The 10454-nt window shown below is 36.2% G+C and overlaps 1 pseudogene across 1 annotated transcript; it reads left to right on the top strand.

The window, feature by feature from the left end:
* Positions 1-209: 209 nt before the first annotated feature.
* Positions 210-1031, top strand: LOC711229 (glutathione S-transferase omega-1 pseudogene; annotated as a pseudogene). The gene has a single exon (XR_001442030.3). The product of XR_001442030.3 is annotated as a glutathione S-transferase omega-1 pseudogene (transcript).
* The last annotated feature ends 9423 nt before the right edge of the window (positions 1032-10454 follow it).

A 10454-nucleotide genomic window follows, 5' to 3' on the forward strand; every position in this document is an offset into this window, starting at 1 on the left:
CTGCTTGAAGTGTAACATTCTTCTCTTGCTCTTGAACTGAAAATTAAACCATCAGCTCTCTTGGTTCTCAGGGCTTAGGACTTGGACTGAATCATGCCACTTGCTTTCTTGGGTCTCCAGCTTGTAGATGGCAGAGTATGAGATTATGAGCCTTCTCAGTCTCTATAATTGTGTGAGCCATTACCTCATAATAAATTTCTTCCGAGAGGAGCTCAGCCTGCGCTGCGCCACGATGTCCGGGGAGTCAGCCAGGAGCCTGGGGAAGGGAAGCGCGCCCCCGGGGCCGGTCCCGGAGGGCTCCATCCGCGTCTACAGCATGAAGTTCTGCCCGTTTGCTGAGAGGACGCGTCTGGTCCTGAAGGCCAAAGGAATCAGGCATGAACTCATCAGTATCAACCTGAAAAATAAGCCTGAGTGGTTCTTTAAGAAAAATCCCTTTGGTCTGGTGCCAGTTCTGGAAAACAGTCAGGATCAGCTGATCTGTGAGTCTCCCATCACCTGTGAGTACCTGGATGAGGCATACCCAGGGAAGAAGCTGTTGCCGGATGACTCCTATGAGAAAGCTTGCCAGAAGATGATCTTAGAGCTGTTTTCTAAGGTGTCATCCTTAGTAAGAAGCTTTATTAGAAGCCAAAATAAAGAAGACTATGCTGGCCTAAAAGAAGAATTTCGTAAATAATTTACCGAGCTAGAGGAGGTTCTGAGTAATAAGAAGACGATGTTCTTTGGTGACAATTCTCTCTCTATGATTGATTACCTCATCTGGCCCTGGTTTGAACGGCTGGAAGCAATGAAGTTATATGAGTGTGTAGACCACACTCCAAAACTTAAACTGTGGATGGCAGCCATGAAGGAAGATCCCACACTCTCAGCCCTGCTCACTAGTGAGAAGGACTGGCAAGGTTTCCTAGAGCTTTACTTACAGAACTGTCCTGAGGCCTGTGACTATGGGCTCTGAAGGGGGCAGGAGTCAGCAATAAAGCTATGTCTGATGTTTTCCTTCACTAAAAATAAATAAATAAATAAATAAATTTCTTCCTATGTAAATCTTCCTACTGAGGTAGGAGGCAGGACTTTGGTCCAGAGGTAAGACTCAGACACTAGACCAAATTGAGGACTAGCTAAAACAGGAACAAGGTGGAAGCAGCTTTCCATAAGATAAGCCCACCAGTGTGCCATGTTAGTTTACTGTTGCTATGGCAACACCTGGGAGTTACTGTGATGGCAACACTCAGGAGTCCCTGCACCTTTCCATGCAATGACTCAATGATCCAAAAGTTACTACCCTTTCCCTAGACATTTCTGCATTAATCACACCTTAATCTACATGTAATTAAAAGTGGGCATAAATATAAACGTAAAACTTCCCTGAGCTGTTACTATAAACACACTGCCTGTGGGGTAGCCCTGCTCTGTAGAAGTCACAGAGCAGTAACACTGCTGGGACTGTACCACCACCAGAGCTGTAACACTGCTGCTTCAATAAAGTTGTTTTCTTCTACCTCTCTCTTGTCCCTGAATTCTTTCCTGAGCAAAACCAAGAATCCTTGAGGGCTAAGCCCTATTTTGGGGCTACCCTGCCCTGCATCACTATTGGTTCTGCTCCTCTGGAGAACTCTGACTAATACACATTCTATGACCAGCTTTCATGTAAAATGCATACTACAACTCCCTCTATGTTTGCCAGAAAAGTTCAATTGTTGACTAGTACAGAAGGCGGCTTTATGTTCATAGTGTTTTAATTACAATATGAATTCCACAGTGCCATGGAGCACAAGTTTTAACATGTTATTTTGTTTTTAAATTCCCCGTAGTAATGTTAGTTTTGATATAACACCTGCCCATATGAAACAAATTCCTGAATAGGGGTGATTTACAATTAATTGTAGGTCAGCATTACATCACCTATGAGTGTCATGTAAAGATTCATTTTTCTTACCTCTGTTAGTCAAAGTGGTTCTTAACTCTGGCTGTGCATTTAGAATTGCATGGTGAAATGATTTTTTTTTTTTTTTTAATGAGGCTTAAAATTCTCCACCCAGGCATTTGATTTAAATTGCCTTGGGTATAGACCAAGGATACATTTATCTTTAATTGATTTAAATATTAAATAATATAAAACTAATCATTTTAACATGTACAATTCAGTGGCATTTAGTGTATTTATAATGTCACACACCCATCACCTCTATCAAGTTCCAAAATATTTTCATTACCACAAATGAAAACCCAATCATTAAGCAGTCACTCTGCATTCCTTCCTCTCCACAATCCTAGCAACCACCAATTTGCTTTCTGTCTCTATGGATTTACTTATTCTGGATATTTTATATAAATGGAATTAAAAAATATGTGACCTTTGGTGTCTGGATGCATTTATTCCGCATAATGTTTTTGATACCCATCTATGTTGTAGCATTTATCATCCCTTAATTACATTTTATGTTCAAATGATATTTTATTGTACAGATATACCACAATTAGTTTACCTATTCATCAGTTGACAGACATTTGGATTGTGAATGTGCAGTTATGGACATTAATATTGTTTGAGAACACCTGTTTCCCATTTTTGGGATATATATCTAAAATTATAATCACTGGGTCATATAGAATTCTATATTAAACTTTTGAGGAACAGCAAGATTATTTTTCAAAGTGGTTGCACCATTTTACATTCCTACCAGCAATCTATGAGGGTCTCCAGTTCTCCACATTCTGCACAACACTTGCTATTTTCCTTTCTAAAAAAAATATAGTCATCCCAGTGGATGTAAAGTGATTTCTCATTGTGGTTTTAGTTTGCATTTCTTTGATGGCTAATGACTTTGAACAACATTTCGTGTGCTTAGTGACCATTTATGTCTTCTTTTGTGAAGTATCTATTCAGATGTTTTGACCATTTTTTGACTGGGTTGTTTCTTTATTATTGAATTGTAAAAGTGCTTTATATATACTAGATAAAATCCCTTATCAGATGTAATCTACAACCTCTTTATCCCATTTTGTAGATGTTTTTCACTTTCTTGATAGTGCTATTTGATTCACAAAAGTTTTTAATTTTGATTAAGTCTAATTTATCTATTTTAATTTCATTTTGTGTGTTTTAGGCATCATATAAAGAATCCATTGCTAAATCCAAATTCATGGGAGTTTATCTTATGTTTTCTTCTAGTAGAACTTAATTCTTATATTTAAGCCTTTAATCAATTTCAAGCAAAATTTTGTATATCGAGCTACATTTTGCATATTGTAAATTTTGTATATATTTTGTATATTTTGTGTGCCACTATCACACTGTTTTGATTACTGTAGAGTTGTAGTCAGTTTGAACTATAAGTTCTCCAAATTTGTTGTTCTTCCTTCAGATTGTGTTGGCTATTTGTGGATCTATGCAATTCCATACGAATTTTAGAATCACATTTTCTATTTCTGTGAAAAATATTTAGGATTTTGATTAGGATTGCAATTAATCGGTAGATTGCTTTGGAGAGTATTATCATCTTACCCATATTAATTCTTCCAATTCGTGAACATGGGATGCCTTTTCCAAAGTGGCTGCACAATTTTACATCCCTAACAGCAATCTACGTGGGTTTTAATTTCTCCAAATCCTACTCAACACTTGTTATTTTAGGTCTTCTTTAATTTATTCTAGCAATGTTTTCTAGTTATCAGTGTACAAGCCTTGCAGATCATTGATTGAGTTTATTACTAGGTATTTTTTAATGATAGTGTAAGTGGTATTATTTTTTATTTCATTTTTAGATTGTTCATTGCTGTTGTGTAGAATTGCAACTGATTTTGTCATGTTGATCTTGTATCCTAAAATATTGCTTGTTTGTTAGCTCTAGTCAGTTTCCTTGTGGATTCTTCAAAGTTTTTTATATGTAAGATCAATACATATAAAATGTTCTTTATATGTAAGAATAAATATAATTTTACTTAATCCGTTCTAATATGGATATATTTTATTTATTTTCTTGCCTAATTTCTCTCACTAGAACCTCAAATACAATGCCAAACAGAAATGGTGAAAGCACGCATACTTGCCTTGTTTCTGATCTTTTTAACTATTAATATAATGTTAGGTTATTTTATTTATTATTATTATTTTTTTTGATGGAGTCTCGCTCTGTCGCCCAGGCTGGAGTGCAGTGGCGCAATCTAGGTTCACTGCAAGCTCTGCCTCCCTGGGTTCACACCATTCTCCTGCCTCAGCCTCCCGAGTAGCTGGGACTACAGGCACCCACCACCATGCCCAGCTAATTTTTTTTTGTATTTTTACTAGAGATGGGGTTTCACTGCGTTAGCCAGGTTGGTCTCGATCTCCTGACCTCATGATCTGCCCACCTCGGCCTCCCAAAGTGCTGGGATTGCAGGCATGAGCCACCGCATCTGGCCTGTTTTGTGTGTGTGTGTTATATACACACACACACACACATACATATATATATGTATACCCTTTTTCATGTTGAGGAACTACCAGTCTAGTGCTAATTGTTAAGTGTTTTTATCATGAAAGAGTGTTGAGTTTTCCCAATGCTTTTTCTCACTCTGTTATGATCACGTTTTGTTTTCCCCTTCATTCTGTTAACGTGGTGTATCACATCAATTGATTTTCATATGTTGAACAAATCTTGCATTCCTGGAATAAATTTGACTGGTCAGGCTGTATAATTATTTGAAAATGTTAGCAGATTCAAGTCATGAGAATTTGGTTGAAGATTTTTGCATTTATTGCAAAGGAACCAAAGGATATTTGTCTATAATTTTCCTGTGATTTCTGTATCTGTTTTTTTTTTAATCCACATAATTATGACCTCATAGAATGAGTCAGGAAGTGCTTTTGCACTTTTGTTTTTTGGAAGGGTTTGAGAAGTATTGGTGTTCATTAAAAACTTGTTAGAATTCACAAGTAAAGCTATCTGGTCTTGTTTCTTTTTTCCCTTCCTTCTCCTTTCCTTCTGCCTCCCTTCTCCTTCCCTTCTCCTTCCCTTCTCCTTCCCTTCTCCTTCCCTTCTCCTTCCCTTCCCCTTTCCTTTCCTTTCCTTTCCAGAATTTTTGATTAATGATTTTATTTCTTTACTTATTATAGGCCTGTTATGTTCTATTTCTTCCTGAGTTAGTTTTTGTTTTGTTTTGTTTCGTTTTGTTTTTTTTTGAGACAGAGTCTCGCTCTGTCGCCCAGGCTGGAGTGCAGTGGCCGGATCTCAGCTCACTGCAAGCTCTGCTTCCCAGGTTTACACCATTCTCCTGCCTCAGCCTCCCGAGTAGCTGGGACTACAGGCGCCCGCCACCTCGCCCGGCTAGTTTTTTGTATTTTTTAGTAGAGACGGGGTTTCACCGTGTTAGCCAGGATGGTCTCGATCTCCTGACCTCCTGATCCGCCCGTCTCGGCCTCCCAAAGTGCTAGGATTACAGACTTGAGCCACCGCCCCCGGCCTGAGTTAGATAGTTTCTATGTTTCTAAACATTTGTTTTATCTGCGTTATCAAATTCATTGGTGTACAAGTGCTCATAATATAGTATTCTCTTAAAATCATATTTTTTCTCTAAAAATTGTATTTCTGTGATTTTTTTTTTGTGGTCTATTTGACTGCCTTCTTATTTTTGTCTTGTATTTTTGTTTGTTTGTTTGTTTTGTTTTATTCTGATTTTTGTAGTACTTACCCTGGGGATTATAAATAACATTTTAATCTTGTAACACTGAATTTTAAAAAATAATACTAGCTTGGTTTCAATAGTATAGGAGAGACTTATCTTCGACATAATCAGAAAAATATGAAAGAAAATTGAGAAGGATATACTTTCCTGAATTCATGATTCAGTTTACTTTTTTCTGAGGTTGTGTCACACCTATTTTACATTTTTGATAATACTTATATAATTTCTTCTATAACTTACATCTAGCTCCAGTGTAGCATCTCTATGTCTTATGAAACAGTGCCAGTTGAGAGGATCTGTAGATAATTCCTTTTGTTCCCTGGGACCAAAGTACACTACAGTTGGGGGTGGGGAGTACTGTCTCTCACTGTTACCAAGAAATCATGAACAGGATTATGCAAGTCCCAGCCTACCTATGGTTTAAGTGTCAGACTCAGTATGTTGTCTATTGTAAAGCACTCAGGTTATAAGACAGCAAATACTATTATAAATAACTAATGAGATGTAATGAAAATAAGCAATATTGATAGTACCAGTTTGCAAGGGAGCTTATTTTTGTTAAATTATGACTTGATTGGTTCATTTTTCTGTTAGGAATTTTATCTGGAAAAAAAGTGTTTGTATCTCTGAACATATGTAACCCAGAATATTCCTAAGATTTATTTGAGCTTTTCCATCTTCAGTGTTTTAAAAGGTATCCAGATCCAAATGCTTCAAAATCAATGCATCATTGTAAATTTTCTTATCGACACGTTGCTTTAATAAAAGGACAAGAGGTTTCATTTATGAATTGTCTAATATATTCCAGACACTTTTCATACATCATTTAATTTACTTCATGTAACACTTTTGAATGAAGGGTAGAAAAATGGTTAAGCTGGCAAGGCTGTGGAGAAATAGGAATGCTTTTACACTGTTGATAAGAGTAGGTGGGAACTGAACAATGAGATCACTTGGACTCAGGAAGGGGAACATCACACACAGGGGCCTATCATGGGGAGGGGGGAGGGGGGAGGGATTGCATTGGGAGTTATACCTGATGTAAATGACGAGTTGATGGGTGCAGCACACCAACATGGCACAAGTATACATATGTAACAAACCTGCACGTTATGCACATGTACCCTACAACTTAAAGTATAATAATAATAAATAAATTTTTTAAAAAAAGAGTATAAATCAGTTTTACTATTGTGGAAGATGGTGTGGAAGATGTGCAATTCTTCAAGGATCTAAAACCAGAAATACCGTTTGACCCAGCAATCCCATTACTGGGTATATACCCAAAGGATTATAAATCATTCTACTATAAAGATACATGCACTCGTATGTTTATTGCTGCACTATTTACAATAGCAAAGACTTGGAACCAACCCAAATGCCCATCAATGATAGATGGGATAAAGAAAACGTGACATATATACACCATGGAATAATATGCAGCCATAAAAAATAATGAGTTCATGTCCTTTCAGGGACATGGATGAAGCTGGAAACCATCATTCTCAACAAACTAACACAAGAACAAAACCAAACACAGAATGTTCTTCCTCCTAAGTGGGAGTTGAATAATGAGAACACATAGACACAGGGAGGGGAATATCACATACCAGGGCCTGTCATGGGGTCGGGGGTAAGTGGAAGGAGAGCAGTAGGACAAATACCTAACGCATGTGGGGCTTAAAACCTAAATGATGGGTTAATAGGTGCAGCAAACCACTGTGGCACATGTATACATGTGTAACAAACCTGCACATTCTGCACATGTATCCCAGAACATAAAGTAAAATTAAAAAGAAAAAAAAAGCATCCACTACACACACTTTTTGGGTTGGAAGGACATGGTAGAAAAAAGTCAAGCTAAATAAACTATGAAGAGTTCCAAAAAATATCTACAATTCCTTATCGAGTCTACTCCCTCCACACACTGGAATCCATCCTCTGGATCTGAGTTTTGTTGTATTTTGAGCTTACAGTTAGTCATATGATTAAATATTATATCCAGTCTCTAGTTCATCATTAATAACCCATTTTTATTCTGTTATTTGTTATTTCCAGCTTTTCTGAATTTCATGAATTTCAGCTTATTAATATTTAAAAATATTCAGTCTTTATGTTTTCTTTTTCATTTTATTTTAACTATAGTTTTAGTTTTTGCTCTTTTGCTGTTTATTGTTATGATTTGATTGCTATTTTCCAAATATTTGAGTTGAATGCTGGGCTATTATTTCAAATACTCCCTTTCCCTAGCAAATATATATTCACTATATATGTCTCTTTGGGAAAAACTTTTGTGAGAATATGAAAAACTTGAGATGTGTACACTGTGATTTTTTCAGATGTAAATATTTCTGAGTTTCCAGTAACGCCACCTCTTCATTAACAAAATGTGTTTGTTAATTGTGTTTTCTTCTAGTCTATTATTTTTTGTATGGTAAAATACACATAACAAAATTTACCATCTTACACATTTTTAAGTGTAAAATTTACTGGTATTAAATGTATTCATAATAGTGTGTAACCATTAAAAAATTGTTGAATAGGTAATAATATTCCGATTCTGGGTTTCAATTTTTTAAAAACTGTAAGATGTTTGGTATTATCATTATCCTACTTCTACTCATGGCAAGAGTGGGGCTCCATGTCTATACTCTTTCCCTATAAAATATTGCTTGCCTGAGTTCTGGAACCAGACACGTGTGGGCCCAAATTTTAGCTTCACTACTTTATGCTAGGATTTCCTGGACAATTAACTAATCTAAATTTAAATGTATTCCATTGTGAAATATTTCCTCAAAAAAGTCATTTTAGTTTCAAATGAAATTGTGTACCTATGCAGTAATAGGTGGGCAGTAAATGTTAGTGACTTTCCTCCTTGCCTCTGCTACTTCTAGGCATCTTTTCAGTGTAGTTAAAGCAGCTCAAATTCCATTCACATGATTTTGAGATGTTTCTTGGTCTGAGTTTGGTTATTTGAATGCCCAGATGCTAGATGCTTAATGATAGAGCCCCGCAATTGAGTATGTATTAAATTCTCTCTGATATGTTTCTGACTGGGAGTCATGTCTCACTAGCTTGAAAACTACTAGAGAGGAGGACTCTTGTTTTGTGCTTCTGTTAATTTTACCTGGAGCTTGATACACAGTTGTGAGTATAGCATAATTTTTAAGGGCGAGGGAGCTGTTGCTATCTGTATTGACTTTGTGACCATAGGCAAAAAACGTAACATTGCTGAGTCTGTTTTCTTGTTTTAAAAAAGAGGATGAGAACATAATATCCACCTTACAGATTGAATGACATGCATATGAAGTATCAAGCATAGTGACCAACACGGGGAAAATAAATGGTCAAAAAGTGGAGCTATTGCTGGTATTAATATAAATTTCAGTTATTGATAAAAACATAATTGATTAATCTAATAAAACTCTGAGATATTTAGAATAGCCCCATATATGTTTTCAGGCAGAGATTTCCTTCTGGCACTAAGATCAGTGTGATCATTAAATAATTATTGTCATTCTACTTTTTTAGTCCAATTGTTAGATAGCCACTTCCTGACTAGTGGCAAACACGGAAATGTTTACTTTTGCATCATTCCAAGGCTCTTGTCTTCAGGATGGCCTGTGTTATTCAGTCCTCATAATTAAGTTAGTGACAACATATGGAAGAAGTTTTGAATCAATTATTTTACTTGTTTCACATTACAAAATAATTACTCAGCTGAGCAGTTAACTTTGGTTACTATTAACAAACCGCTGCAAAAACAGGATATAACATCACTTCCCTAGGTTTAAAGCAAAAATCCCCTACCCTAGGTTTAAAGCAAAATTCCCCCACAAAAATAACTAGTACAATCAAAGCAAGTATGTGAAATCAGCCACTTAAAGCTCATTAGTATTTAGCTGTCCACAGAGAAAAGTTTTAGCTTTGGAATGTACTGAGTAATTAATTTACCAGAGAGTCACAGCATACAAAGGCATAATCCAGATCACTCAAGACTATCTTAATAGGACAAACTGCCCTATTCAAAGTGAGACTTTGACACTACTTTTGATAGAGTGGGTAAAGTGAACAGTGAGAGCAAAACAAATCCCCACTATGTACATCAAAGCTTAAAACATGCAGACCTTGGGATAAACAAATTTCATGCTCTTTGGGGCCTGTCACCTGACAAGGTGCTTCTTTCTCCTTGCTTTTTATCCATTTCTAATGCTGCATTGCTTGCTCATCCATTTAGTTGATCAAAATGCTCTAAATGACTTTAGGCAGGACTGTGGCTTCTTTGGAAGCTTACTTACTACAAACACTCTAAATGATGATAGATAGTCCCAAGACCCAGGGGATTGATATTTGTTGGTCTAAGTGAAAATTTAAAAGGGACTTTGAAGGATAAAGGACAGTTATTATTTGGATGGGCAGAAAGGGCATATCTTTCTCCATTTTACAGACTATTTTTGTATTTCTATTAGAACTAGTTGGCCACTGTGTTGAGCATACTCTCTCTGGAACTGTTTTCTACCCTCAGCTCTTGCTTTACCTTGTATGCACCCTGTGAATCTAAAGAAATAACCTTAATAAATAAATAAATAAATAAATAATTTAAAATGTTATCTTCTAAGCCAAAAACTCTGTTGAACTAAACTCAACTTATGTTGAAATATAGTCATGAACACACACAAAACTGAAAAAAATAGACCATTTTCTTCAAAGCAATGAGTTTAATTTAATATACTTTAATCCTAGATGTGGAGCTCCTTGAAGGCATTATTTACAGCACTCACCACCAC

Source organism: Macaca mulatta, chromosome X (assembly GCF_049350105.2).
Source record: "Macaca mulatta isolate MMU2019108-1 chromosome X, T2T-MMU8v2.0, whole genome shotgun sequence".
In the NCBI taxonomy this organism is placed as follows: domain Eukaryota; kingdom Metazoa; phylum Chordata; class Mammalia; order Primates; family Cercopithecidae; genus Macaca; species Macaca mulatta.